The sequence below is a fragment of the Melospiza georgiana genome, chromosome 1, assembly GCF_028018845.1.
Source record: "Melospiza georgiana isolate bMelGeo1 chromosome 1, bMelGeo1.pri, whole genome shotgun sequence".
NCBI lineage: Eukaryota > Metazoa > Chordata > Aves > Passeriformes > Passerellidae > Melospiza > Melospiza georgiana.
In genome coordinates this window covers 48801620-48816780 of record NC_080430.1, presented here as the reverse complement: position 1 = coordinate 48816780, position 15161 = coordinate 48801620, and the positions used below count along the sequence as shown (strand labels likewise).

General features: G+C 38.5%; 1 protein-coding gene across 2 annotated transcripts in view; it reads left to right on the top strand.

Moving 5' to 3' along the window:
- STAC (SH3 and cysteine rich domain) overlaps positions 1-15161 on the top strand; it is a 72804-nt gene that overhangs the window by 8701 nt on the left and 48942 nt on the right. The gene's annotated exons all lie outside the window — the stretch shown is intronic.

The following is a 15161-nucleotide window of genomic DNA, read 5'->3' as shown; positions in this document are numbered from 1 at the left end:
GAGCACATCAGTTTTGGATTTTTGAAATCCAAAACATGGCTTAGAGGTTCATTTTTCCCATGCACTTTATTTAATTTAAATGCAAGTAAGTCCTAACCATTTGATACAAAACTGCAGTTCTTTGTAGGACAAGGATTTTGCCTACTGCCTAGGACCCACTGCTGATACTGCATACTCCTGATGGGTATAAGATTCCATATTTGATAAATTTATACTCATGTTTGTCAGGTAGAGGACTAGGCTTATGGATGTGAGCGTGAGTTGAATATTCTTAACACAGTACTCAGTCCTGCACAACTTCCAGTTGCACAGGCAAGCAGCCATTCAGTGTTTAATAAGCACTTCCCAGGAAAGTGCTGAAGCATAAGCAAACCTTGCATGTTCATTAGCAAAGAGAACCAGCTGTGAAAATGAGAAATCTATGTGTGAGTGACTGAAATAATTTGAATTTGTTTTCCTTTGACATATGCCTCTGTTGGAGGAAACTCCCTTTGATTCAGTAAACCAATTGAGAGAGTAAATGCTCCTTGTCAGGGAATTTAACTCAGGAACGCTGTAAAATATATTTACAACGGATGTCTGAAAAACAGATTTCTTGTGTCTCTGACATCAGCAGTTAAATGTGACAAATGGCTTGCCCATCTTCTTATTTATTAAAATAAAATGAGTTTCATGTCTGAAGTCTCACATTACTAGAGGCTCATGGAATTTTTCTCCCTGACAGGTCAGCATTTCTTAGCTGACCAGTTTTTAAGCGATGAGAGTGGTTTGCTAAGTACTGTCAAATGGAAGTGTTACTGTTTAGGGGCTGCAGTGGTGTTGAAAATACCATAGCATGAATAATTGTGAGACAGAGGCATTTCCCAGCCACAGGAGGCTGCAAGTTCAATATGGAATTGCAGTCCTTTAGGCAAGTAACAGCAGCAATTTTAATGCTTTACTTTTTTGTAGACACAATATGCTCCATCTCTGAGTGCCATTTAAAAGCTTTATTAAAATGCCACACATGTAATGCTTTATTAATAATGATCATTTTAGCAGTCTAGGATTCTGAACAGAAAAGGAAAATGAAGCTGACCTACAGTAACTGATGATTAGGCTTAACTAAGAAAGGAGAAAAATTACTATAAACTGGTGTTCACAGAGCTATTAAAATATGCATTTAGAATTTTTTTCCACTTATTTATCAGAGTAAGACAAAGAAATGTATGCTTTGGAGGCACAGGTGCAGGTGAGAGGGCAGAGTCAACCTGACAGATTGGTATAGCAAATACTGTTAAATATGGTCTTACAGACAAATGCCCACTACCTCAGTATTCAACTTCTCTTTTTTTTTTCTTTTTTTTTTCTTTTTTTTTTTTCTTTTTTTTTTTTTTTTTTTTTTTTTTTTTGCAAAAATTACTCATTCATAGTGAAGGGAGGCATCAGCTTTTTTCAGCCAAGGGAAGGATCAGATTTCTGGCACAATGCAAACAAGTCACCTTCTAAACTGTCACTTATATAGGTGTACTATTTGTCATTGATTTGCCAGTGTTTTCCCTGTCAGTTTAAATTCTGTGGTTCCCAAAATCAAAATATCTTGTGACTGAAATGAGAGTCTAAAAGTCCTGACCCAGCCTCTCTTGCCTTTGTGCATACAGTGAGAAATAGCCCTGGACTGGGCATCTCTCTGCTGATGAGTGAACAAAACATTCATAATGGTAAACTTGTCAGAGTCCCTGACTGCTGTGCAGTTCAATTGAGAATCCAGTTATTAAGGGGTTTCAGGCTCAAATCCATTTTTAAAAAGCACTTGCTCTCATCAGCTAGTATTAGTCAACTCAAGAACCTGGCATATAAAATTTTTGTTGTATCTCTTAGTGTATGTACTTATTTATATTATTTATAAGTGGTATTAGATAATTTCTCACTTATGTTCACACAACATCTTTTAATTTAAGTTATCTAATTAAGAAATAATTTACAAATAAACATAAGGTGACTTGTAATGATTTGCCAAATATTTCTGATAATGAGCATTCCAGTGAAATGCATGCTTCTGGAGTGCTTTAAAAAAAAAAAAAAAGCACTTACTGCTTATTTTTCAATGTCAAAACATCTGGTCCTGAGGATTTTTTCAGTTTCTTAATTGTGTAAACTTTTGCTAAGGTGCTTTCCCTGATTGCAAGTGAAATTTCCAGACAAAAGAGGAGGGAAAAATGCATCCCAGGTTACACTGTACAACCTCACCTGTAATTAGAGACCAACTACAGGCAGGTAAGTTAGGAGTTCAGTCCTCCTCTGTTATAAATGGAGCACAGACCAAAACTGTTTTATCAAAGGTGACTTAGAGGAAGAGCCTGCTTTGTGTGATCTAAATTAGCCTCTCTGAGCAGAAATCTTTTTTCCATTGACCAGAGCAGGCAGCCAAAGCTGAGTTAAAAGCTCAGTTTTAAGTGAGGTGAGCACCACTGAGATTCTGTCAGAGTGAGGTCTTGAACCTTGCCTACAAAGACTGGTCAGCTGTCTGTCCCCCTGCATGGCTAGTCTGTCTGACTTTCCCCTCCCCTGCCCACAGGTCTCTCAAAGACATTCTGAAAAGCTGCAGTTGTTTGTTTTTTTGGTTTTTTTTTTATGCCAAAGCAGAATAAAATCATTCAAACTTTGAAAATATTTGCTAAGCAAAACAGCTGTTTGCAGACAGCCCTATAATGGAAAGTTATGAACCTATGAGAAAAAGAGAGCAAAGTGTGAACCTGTCCAGGCTTCAGAGTGTGAAGTGCTGCTGTTGAGCTGTAGCCACGAGATGAATCATGTACCAGTTTCACGAACTATGGGCACACAGGAATCTTTGGCAGGTTCACAGCAGTTAGATCTACCTCCTGGAGCTGGTTATAATGACAAATGGATTTCATCCTCCTGACCATTAAAGATCCAGTTAACTTTTGTGCTACCTCTCCCACTCACACTCTGCCTTTCAATGATTCTTTCTTCCCTCTCTGCTCCTATTCTCACACTAATGCTTTAAACCACGACCAGGGTCTCTGATACAATGAGTCTTTACAGGAAAAACTTCCACGTTCCCAGGCTTAGCCAAGTTTAGATATTTCTGTTAAGAAAATGGATGGTGGTTCTTCTGTTAGAGAAAAGGACCTTTCATAAGCACTGTGTGGATGCTGACACTCAGGCCAGAAGTACTCTTGGAAAAAAAGCAAACCTCACAGTTTGTACTTTCCCTTTCACCCATACTCAAGCTGTACTTGCATTACTCACAGAGGAATGCCTTCAGTTGCATTTAACTTCCTCACATATTCTAGTTTTACATGGCCTGTTCTTCGTGTGTGGATACCTATTTATCCCTTGATGTAAACTCATTGTGGTTTTATATGTCCATACAGGAAACTATACACACATTTAAACCCTGAACAATGAGGTGGTACAAAACATTCCTTATGGAGAAGAAATAAAGCCCTCTTCCTAGTTTCTCCATCTTTTCCCCTCCTTTTGGGGTAGGTAACTGAGGACCAGTGCTACTCAAAACAGCCCTTTTCAAGTGCACTGCTGCTGAAAAATCTTTTGAGCTCCTGCCTTCCCCAGAAGCTAAGGTTCCCACAGACTTCTTCAGGCTGCAATTCTGCCCTTAAACAGCACTGGCTTTTTTTAACAGTACCTGCCTGGCATCCAAGAAAAATGCTCTGGCCATCTTCCTTAGAGATTATCAAAGCTAACATGAATGCCAACAGCTGTAATAGACCTACCTAGCATCCTGCTAGAATGTAGAAAAATTAAAAACATTTCATAAAGGTCCAAAAAATGACATTCAAACCTTAAATGAAAAAAATATCTGAATAGAGTAATTTTCCTCAGAGGAGAATGCACCTATGACTAGATGCTGCCATAAGAAGTAGCCACTCAGTCCAGTCAAAAAAGCATCAGTTCTTTTTTAAACAAGATGAGAAAGCTAGTCTATTTTTTTTTTCTGGCATTGTAGGGAACACACTGTAATAAATACAATATTCCCAAAGTAGCAATAGAGGTAATGTCATTTTGTCTTTACTACCAGCTGCTGAATTCTAGAAAAGGAAAAATCTCCTTTCCATGAGTTAATATCTCACCAGTACAGTCCCACACATAGCCTCTGCTGCATATTAAAAAAAGGAACTGATGGGAGAAAATTGATATAAATCTCAGAATTTAGCACTGCACTTGCTCTTTAGTTCAGCAGTAGACAGTAGCTGTATTTCTGCTGTAATATTTCACATGCCTTATAACTCAGTGTTACTCCGATAATATCAAGAGTTCAAGAACTGCACCTACTCTAACAGTAGAATAGATGAGACAAAGGGAATCTTTTCATGGAAAACCCCCCCACTTTTATAGGCTTCATATTCACATTCTTTAAAACTCTTTCTATTAACGTGACTTTCCTTTCTTCTTCCTTTTATGTCCCTTCTTTCCTGCCTGTCTGAATCCCTCATGCAGCCCCATGCAATATGCTGCTCCTCTTGAAGTCAGATAGTATTTTTGTCAGACAAGGCTTCACAGTTTTAAGATCCCTGACTTTCCTATCAAAGCAGTAACTCTTATTAAATTAAACAATTGATAACTTATGTCAATGACAGCAGCTCTTTTTTCTTGCAATACCAAAATTATGAAGCTTCATTTATTAGGTGAACACAACATCGTGACAGTATTACAAACTTTTTTCAAAAACATTATTACAATTATTAGAGGTTTTTGTGCAGGATTTCATTAGCAACAGTTTAAATTTAGACAGTTTTGAAGAACTTAAAAAAAGAAGTCTTCATAGTCAAAAAAAATGTAGTACTTCAGAAAGAGTTATATTCTCTACTTTTCTACATATGGTATCCTGTATGTAACCATCTTTTTACACAAAACCAGCTATCTCAGTATGAAACCACATTTTTATAGTTCAGTCATTATAATCTTGAAATTTTGATAGAGGTAATTTGAGAAGGAAAATTGTGCAGCTGGTGAGGATAAAAATAAAATGGTTTTGTTTTGCCGGGTTGATCTTGAAACAGTAGCTGGCTGAAGATTTGTTCAGCAGCTTGGAGGTTTAGGAAAAAATATAAAAGAAATGGATTAGCCTGAGGCAAAAGGAGTCAAAGATAGATCATAAATCTCATACTTAACAACTCTTGCTAACTAACATCTCCAAATATACGTGTTTACATTGTCAACTTCTTCAAGCAGTGTTTAGGCCTTCAGATGTCTCCAAGAAGCGCCAAGTAACTGTGTGTCATCTGCATGACAATATCATCACCGAGTTAAACAGATTTTCCATGTGGAGAATTGGCCTATTCTTTATGTAGGACATTGAATGCAAGTTTTGCTTGGCATGACTAAAAAGTCATAACACAAAGACAAAAGACAGAGTTAGACAGAAACTTTCTGTAGCAGTAAAAGACTCATTGGAAACTGGTACTACAAGCATAATTTTACCCTAAAATTTTTTGAAGCGCTTTTTGAAAATTAGAGAGTAGATTTGTGTAAAGGAATAAATGCATACTGTAATTTGCACTTTGAGAAGAGCTTTAATGGAAAATGTACCAAATCTGGACTGGATCTGAAAATAAACATATTTTTGTCCTGGTGGACAGTAAGATAACTGGATGCAGAACAAATGACAAGGAAAATGTTATCAAGGTAGAAAAAATTTTAGTTGACACAGCATTTGTTATGTATGTGGTAGCTGCTGTCGGACTTAATAACTGAAAATATGAGATGGAGGACACCCTGTGGGTTCCCAGGTAAAGCATGAGGAAACCCAGAGGACTAACTAGCTTTGCTCTTTGTGTGCTACCAGCTCTGCCCCCAGATCCAGGACTTCATGCCAGAGTGGTTTCAGGGCAGCAATGTGCACCAGGACCATATGGATCCTGTCAGATTTGTGGTGCCTGAACCAGCACTGCCAGGGTGACCAAATGCCCTGGCTGGCAAGAAGCAGTGTTCACACAATGAGGCGTTGTTAGTCTTCAGGAGGGGCAAAAGGAAGATAGAAGGCAGCAAATTTGGTACCAGATTGCAAAACTATGTGCAAGAAGAGGAAGGGAACCATGAAAAAGAAAAATCAGAAGGGAACCAACAAACTGTGCTAATATTCTGTAAGGTGTAAGTTCCTACGCCATCTCTCATGGAGTTGTGTTTGAAATGGAAGCATGAAAACAAATTGTAAAATATGGATTTGAATCCCTGTTTGTGAACAGGCAGCAAAGAAATGAGTGAAGAAACCTGTGGGATCGTGTAAGACAAAATAATGGCCTGTGGGCTTCTTTTAAGCCAATAGTCTATACAGCACCCACATTCTTGCATTTCTCATGTTCTATCTCTTTCTTTGACTGAAAAACAAAATAATATAATCTCAAAGTTAAAGCACAGTAGCTAGGCAAGAATTGGGCAGAATGTATTCACACAAAGTACGAATTGATACAATTGTCCAGGAAGGACAGGAGAAGCAGAAGCATAATATCACCTGGGTCTAGCTATAATTGGTTTCAGAGCAGCACAGTTTAGAAAAGAGTAGTTTAAGAAAAAGAGGATGGAACTTAAAAGGTAGATAAAGTCAGCCAGGTAACAGAATGCCAAATGTGGCCAGCTGTTTTTTTTCATGCTGCTTGCAGAAATTCTTTATTTTAAAGTATAAAACACAGTATAAAACCTAAAAAAAAATTTTTTTTTCAAAACATACAAACAACAAAAAACCTCCAATAACCCATCCAAACCCTGAGCCTTTACTGAGGATACATGCTCACTGAAGTCAGTAGGAGTTAGCAGTAAGCAAAGACCTTTAGGATTTGGCCCAGTGACAATTATTTTGTCGTAGAGCTGAGAACTTGAATGTTTTCATTGCAAAGCAATTTTAACAGTGTAAGTTTTGAGCCCCAGAAGTAAGAGTGGAAACACTGACAGAGTATTAACTGTAACAACTCCCAGCAGGTCTTGGACTCGTTTTTGTTCTAAGATGACACAAATGTGATAATTCAGTATGTGGGTTGTGGTGTTCATGTTAAGTTGCCCTTAGTTAGTATCAGCGTCTCTGCAAGATGTATTTCCATATTTGCTTCAAGAGATAAACTGTTATTTAAAGTATTACAAAATATCTCTGTTAACAAAAAAGAAAAGAAAAAAAAAGAAAATAAAATTGATTTATAAAACATATAAACATATTAGTGGAAACTATTGCTGTAGGTAGCCCAGCATTTTTTAGCAGAACACTGTTGTGTTTTGGGTTGGATTTTTTTGAGGTCTAAGGGTGTCATACTGAGACAGAAGATCAGCAGGGAAAATGCACATTTCATAGAGGTAATGCACATTTCATAGAGGTGCAGACATGAGATACAGTCAAGGATGATTAATCTTACATTCACAATCACATTTGTTCCAGATTATTCATGAGAAGGAAAAGAAACAAAACTCAGATCCTATTATTATCAATCTGGAAGACTCTCAGCAGGTAGTTACCAGTGTAGCTTCTTTCACCTCAGCAGGGCTGCCTGGATTTACATCACTCTGAAACCCAGCCTTTTAATCTCCTAAATTTCATTGTGCCACATCCGCCACAGCAAAGATTAATAAATGACTGAATCAGGAGTTACCAAAGGGTTCTAAATGTTCCATTTAAAAGCTGAAATGGAAGAGAGCTATCCAAAAAGAGATACAAAGTATGGGATTCCCAGAAGGGACTCAGAGATAACAGTCCAAATGCCTTCTACATCCAAAGGCAAGAGATAACAACATCCTGATAGAGACTAAGTATGGAGATGACTGGCTGCTTAGCAACCAGGTGCCTGAGGTGGACCCCAAAGTATAAAACAAGATGTTGTAAACACTTACCTTTCTTGAAATTGAAAGTACAGGCTGATTTTTTTATTATTATTATTTTTTATGGAAGGACTATTCCTAACCATCTCTTGCTTTCTTCGTGAGCTTTTATTTTGGTTTCAGGAGGAAAAAAATGAGACAGTTATATTGTCAGACTATGAAAGGGAGCTACATAAAAGTCTGCACCAGACACCTTTCGTAAACTGAATTATAAAGGATGTCCTGCAGCTGTTGCCACCTATGTGGAAACAGTTATTTAGCAGCAGGGAGAATAGAATCCTGGATGTAGCTGCAGGATTTGTACTCTTTGCTCCTGAGAGAAGCAGCCTGTCTTTTGTTAGGTGAGGCAGCAGGGGAGATCAAAGAGACAAAATATTTTGCAACCCTGATATTTGATAATGACTGAAGTGTTCTTTAGTTTGATTTGCAAAGTGTTTTGTTTTATGCGCATGTTGACAAAGGAGGGAGAACTGATGATCAGTGAGCTCAGTAGATCTTACTTGGGGACTGATAATCTGATTTTTTATCAATTGGATTACAAACTTCGGAAAGCTACAGTACAGATTCTCTGAAAGGTACTGTGACTTGTTATCTTGAAATACTGCAAATTTGAGAAAGATTCTCTGCTAGAAGCAGGCTGAATGCAAACCATGGCTAAGGGTTATTACAAGCATTTTCCCCACAAAAAATAAACTTGAATAAAACCTGTTAGGAAGTTTGAAGAAATACTGATAGACACTAGACCTCATTGAGATAATTTAATATGCACTCCTTTCTTTCTAGATTACTCTATCTAATACAGTTGGTTAAAAGAAATCCAAGGAATACATCAAAATAGAGCTGTTGAAAAACATAAAAGCAAAAATTATGTCAGATATAAAATTTGAGAGTTTGGGTGTGGATTTTACTCAGTTTTTAATTAAAGAAAAGCCTTGCATTTTTCTTCATTTTCATTCATACAAGTATTTATTTTGCATATGTTTCCTCCTTTTTATAAACTATTTTACACTTTTTAAATGACTGTGAGTCTGTTGAAGTTACAATGAAAATATAATTTAGCAGGGAAGGTATGTGATCTCAGGGTAAGTCACAATTACAGACAATCTAATAAAGTGTCTACCCTTTTTATATCTTAGGACTAAGTAGACAGTTCTGAACATAATAGAGAAAAGAATTTCCCTGAGATTTGAAGTCACTTGATACACTTAATAAATTGTGTTTCCTCAAATCTGTCACTCAGTGGACTGCATTACCTTATTCTATCATATGTGAAGCTGAATTTTGAAGACATATAAAGGAAATCAGATCACATAGGAGACTTTTCATATTTTCAGGCCTTAAAACTTCATGTACTTTATCTCATGTTTACCTCACATATTTGCCAGTCCTGGTTCCTTGAAGAGTTAGAAGACGACACACATTAAAATGTAGGATAAGTTCAAACCAAATGCAATTCTTGGTTGAGGAGCAATTGTTGAGAACCAGGTGAATTTTTAGCTTGGTTTAAACCAAACCAGAGTCACAGAGAATGAACAGCTCTGCTAAGCAAAGTGCCTGTGTGGCTGCATGTGCAGGCTGACCTCTGGATAATTCAGAGGTCTGCTAACTAGGGATGCAAATGCCCAGCTGGCAAGGATGCAGTACATCAGGAGAGGGCTGAGGACATGGGATTCACACAGACATTTGTGAAGGTAGTGACACCTGGGCATCCCTTCAGATTTCATGCTTTCAAACCCTGAGGCTCTTTCAAGGATTTTTGCCGCTACGCTCTGTCATGCCAATCAGAGCATTTCATTGTAGTTTAGGACTCTATGTGTGAAACAAAATCACAAAAAGAGGCCTGCCTAGAAAGGTTTATATTCTTAATAGGTCTGGGAGTCCGTCAGCAGATTTAGAAAGTAATATAAGACAGGGAGGAGAATCTGAGGACGATGATCAGAGCTGCGAGAGCCAAACAGAGTAGCTGAAGGTACACAATGAATCACTAATAATATTATTGGTAGGTATTATGAAAAATGACTCCTCTTTGACTATTTCAATACAATATTCAAGCAGAAAGATTGAATTATTTACTTTTTAGAACACCAACAAACATATTTGTTCTAACAACAGCTAAGCAACCTGTTTGGGAAAATACACAAATATAATACGTAGCAGATTCTGCAATAATGAACACTCCCTCTTTGTCTGTAGTGGATTGAAAGGATACAGCTTCCAAGAAAGCTGGCTAGAGCAAACACATCTGCATGATAGGGCCAGATTCTCAGACTGTATAAATCATCTGCAATTGAAGTCAGTTTAGCTAATTGTACTAGCAGAGTACTTTGACTATTTATTATTTAGAAAGAAGATGGTAGAAAAGAAATCAGCTTTGCTTACAAGTTTTATCATGGGTGCTTTGCCAATAAACAATACAGCCCCTTAAGTATTAGAAATATCCTTTTATCTTGTTAATGTTATAAGACATGATACTCCTCTCATCAGCAGGCAAACACACATATTGTTTATGAAATTGCATACTGCCTTTAGGCATGTTATAATCTTATTTTTGCTCATTAAAATGTCAAGGCAGAGCATTTTCAACTCAAAATCTGTAAAAAACCCGCTCTTGTCTGTCCTCAAAAATCACTTGCTTTTGTATCTCTCGGTTTTAAGAAGAAAATCATTAGCCTTCCTGCTCACAAAAAGTAAGCACTCCTATTTGAGCTGGTTCCCTGTTGGCTCCAGATCAGCACAGCTAGCTGGGGCCCAGAAATGCCGCCAGGGTAGCTTAGACCCTGGTAACATCCAGTCCTTCAACAATGCAAGTAAACAACTGAAGTATGTCCTGAGAGTTGCTAATACAAATTGAATGTTCGTTGACCCAGAAAATGGACTGTACTCAGTAGAGGAGATGCCATTCATCAAGGCTTTGTTCTCTCCCTTATTTGAAACACTTTTGGTCTGAGTCCCTTTTGGTCATAGCCCCTGTACCTGACATTGTCTCTAGCAAATCTACACAACATCATCTGAACCATGTGTGTTGAAGTCCTTCTTTTAAACCAATATGAGAGTCAAATAATTTGGAAATTTGCTCTAAGAAGCTGCAAGGAAGAAAAAATGGCTCCTTATAGAAGGTGGATGTTTATCTCACAGCAGAGTGAAATCTGTTGACAGAGCATTTTTAGTCTGCGTACTAAACAAAATAGCCACATTTTATAAGGCTTGCAGGATTCAAGCTGGCTTGCTGGCTCATTCCAGCTCTGTTAATACCCTGAATTACTTGTAGTGGATCTAATGATACTGTTACACCAGTGTAAAGAAAGGGATAGAGAACAGCAAGCAATATTTTTTTTTTATTTATTGGTTGTCCAGTAGCAATATAGCAAACAGCTGATGTCTGAAAACAAGGGCTGGGTTACATGGTGAGTCAGTGGATTCGGGTTGATAAATAGGACTCATTTATTAATTTATGCTGGAAAGTAGTTAAGAGTGGAACTGTACAAACAGTCTCCCCATAGACCCCACATTGCCCAGGAGCCTCTGCTGCTGCCAGGGATGGCTGGCAGTGACACAGAGGGCAACAAGACCAAGCCTGTTGGGAAATCACCTGATGTGTGCACGCTGGGTGCTCAGCAGCCCCTGCTCCATCCCTCCCAGCCTCTTCTACTGAGCTGGGTGCTAATGTAGGCAAGCTGGAGAATCAAGGGGAAAATTGTTCCTAGATGTCAGGGAGCACTTAAGAGCCTGAATAAAGTACTCTGCGGGGTGGATGCGTATCTTTGTAATTGCAAAGCTAGGGATTGTGAAACAGCTCAAATCACATCTTTACGATTTTCGTGGGAACTTCTTAAATGAAAATTGTAGAAAAGCATTGGGTGCTTCCAACAATTACATCAAATAGAGTCCTGGTGAGGGCAGGTGCAATTCCCATTCACAGCAAAAGCAGTGGCATGTAGCTAACACTAGCAATGAATTTGAATAGCTGTTCTTTTACTGCCTTCTGTTTTCTGCTTACAGCAGCTAAAGAGTTGTAGTATAGGGGAATTAGGAACAGAGGAATGCTGATAACAGAGCTTCCTGATCCCTTGAAGCTTGAACATTCAGTGACTTGGAGGAAAATTGAGATTGTGCTGCAAGATACAGGAAAAAAAAAAGGTTAATCAAGCTCTGAGGTTGAGCTATTGCACTTATCTCTACCTTGCCTGTGGGGTTAGTATGTGCAGTCACAGTGAATCTGTGTGGCTGATAAAAAGCTTTTAACCAGAAACAAAGATTTTTCCCTTACTCTAGTTTCAAACCACAGGAACATCCTGGCTTTGATATTAAGGGCTCATGTTCCTGAAGTGTCAACATTGTGGAGTCTCGTGATGCTACCACGAGTCTAGAAAACCTCCTGTGCTTTTGAGAATGTTATTTTTATTTAAATGAAAGCAAATTGCAGCCTTGCTCACAATGGAGAAAATGTGAAAGTCTTAGGAGATTTATTTCAAATATGTTTCTTAAAGCCTTCTTGTGCTTGGTTTAGGGGTTGTTTCAGTCTCAATACATGATTTTTCACTGAAAAGTTGAAGTATTGAGTGTAGAACAAACCCAGCTGCAGGGCTTTTTCACAAAGTTTTGTTATGTGTCTTCATAAGGTTTAACTTTGGACTCATTCACTCTGCAGAAATAAAGTGTAAATATTAAAATTTGCATACGTTCCTCTCTATTGAAAGATTTTATTCCCACCTCAGGGGAATGTTATAGCAGCTGTAGCATCACAAGTGCTTTAACTCAGTTTACAGCAGACCAAAACCAGACATATATTACATACCTGTATTTAATTGCATTTGAAATCTGGCAATAAAAGAATGGGGATAATCCACAGCAAATTTCAAAATGAGAAGATGGTGATATTTAAGTAAGGGAAGCGATGCTTACTCAAGTGTAGTCTAATAACTACTTAAGCTTTTATGGTTTTATAGTTTATACAATATGTATAACAACCAGCCCTTGCCCTTGCCTGGGCCAACTTTTCCTAAGTAAACAATCACATACCATTGCCCTATTTCAAATTCTCTCATGAGCCTAATATGAGAAAGGAAAGTTGGATCTGATATTAAAACCTGATGCCAGTCTGCTGTGGCCCTGTGTATGAAGAGAATATGCATGAAGAGAATAAAACCTGATCTGAGAGGTATTCTTAACAGTAGAGGTGTGTAATTAGCTGTGCAAAATGCTACATTTTGCCAATATTCTTCATTTTCTCCAAGTCACTTCTCCACACATATAACCTGTTTGGGATGTAATAGTCCCAGACTTCCACTGGTGTTTTAGGTATGCAGCGGAAGCCGCACGTGCAGCTGTCTTCCAGTCTGAGTGCAAATGAGCATGAAGTCTGTATTTTGGCTAATGAAATGGATGCTCATCTTGTCTGGGAATTATTTAACCACAGGAAGCCAGGATGGTTCTCAGTGAGTTTCAGAAAGGGCTATCAGCTTGCAGAACTGCAGAGGTGCCTCCCAAATATGTGAAGGTAACTTGCTCAACTCATTCTTGGGGATGTGTCCTCTGAACATTCTGGGAGGGAATGCACAGAATCCAGTTTCATGCCCTTTAGTGTTTATCCATGAATTTGGGCAGGTATAGCCTGAATGCTGGATTATTCTTTTTTTTGAAAACTTGACTTCTCTGCTTGGGGGAGGAAAAGCTGCTGGTAGATCCCTCAACTGGTAAATGGCTGTGCACAGGAGAATGGGATAAGGATAGTAAATGCAAAGCTTCTTAAAATGTACTGCATTCAGTATCCAAACTAGCAGGACTGTTGTTTCATGATAAAACAAATACTGTATTGCACAGCTTAGGTTTCCTTCTCTGGCAGGAACAGCATTTTGAAATTTAATTAGCTTCATGTGGCACTGTAGAAATGGATGGCAAATCAATAACGTATGCCATTTCAGTCACCTTGTGGTGTTGTAATTCTCTGTGTTTTGCTACTCTAATTAGGTCTGCCTTCAGTGAGAAATGTTTCAGGAGCAAGGAGGTGAATTATTGTTGAGTTCCTGGCTGTCACTGGGGAGATGAAGTAATCTCAGAACTGACTAACCTCAGTGACTTCAGGAGCTAGTAACTTAACATCCAAGAGGAAAAGGGAAGATCTCACATTCTCATGGTGCAGGTTACAGTGAGTTTTAGGCTCAGTCAGTCCATGACTTAAGCTTCAGATGAAAAAGCATCAGAAACCATAAACAGCACTTACCTCATAGTTGGCATTTAATTACTTAATTGCTCTTATTTTCACATTCCCCTACAGAGTGAGAGTTTCTTGCAAATAGGTATTTCCTTCCTTTGGATCCAGGGCTCCTCCTCTGAACCCTGAGTGAATTGTGGGTGCAGAGAGGTGCATGTGAGATGGGCCCCGGTTCTGATGCCTCCCTACTACCAAAACCATTGTGAAGGAACAGCTCAGGAGGTAGAATGCAGTTTGCTCCCATGTAGCAAACCCAAACACTGTTAACTGGAGCCAACAGCAGCTCCTTGTCCACTTATTTGACTCTGGGGTTTTATTGGGAAACACTGGGTAGAGAGCTGGTGTTTCCTTCTCCAGGAACAAGCTGCTTGCTTCTGAAGGTGGAAGAGATGCTTTCCCCCAGTGTCTTGACTCTCCTCTCCAACAGTGTGCTGTCAGCCACATCATAAAGAAAATGGATGGATAAGGAACAGAATCTAGGGAGAGCAAGCACTCTGAGGCCTCTATGTCAGTGTGACGTACCAGCTCCATGCTTTTTTTGGGAAAGCATGTAAACTCCCTCCCTTTATATTAGTGTGAATTATGATTCCAAATAATCATTGCTTCCAACATAAACAGTTTCTAATATAAACCATTCCTGCTGGTTACCACAGACAGCCCGAGCAGCATGGAAAATTTCAGTTGTTACATCACAGTCACCCAGAGAATAGCAGCGGTGATTGAAATTATTTTGCAGTGGTTTGAATAATGCTGAGTGAAAGGTGATACAGAATTATTGCACTTCACAGAGGGCAAACACAAAGCAGACTCAGAGCTGCCTTTCCTTTTACCTGGCCCCTCCTTGTGGGATGTTGGAGCTGACAAACCCACAAATTCGTGTGGGTAATTTCCTAATCATGTCAGTGACTCATCCAGAACCCCTCTCAGCCTTATACAAAACTGGGGAAGAGCACGAAAAATGAGACGATGGCTGATATGGCACAAGAGAATTTACAGATAAAGAATTTAAGTTAACAACTCCAATTAAGTAATGCCTTATTGTGGTGCTTGATAATCTGACAATCAGTGCAATACAACATACAAGAACATATGTGAATGTGTGTTTACTAGTGTTAATTAATGCATT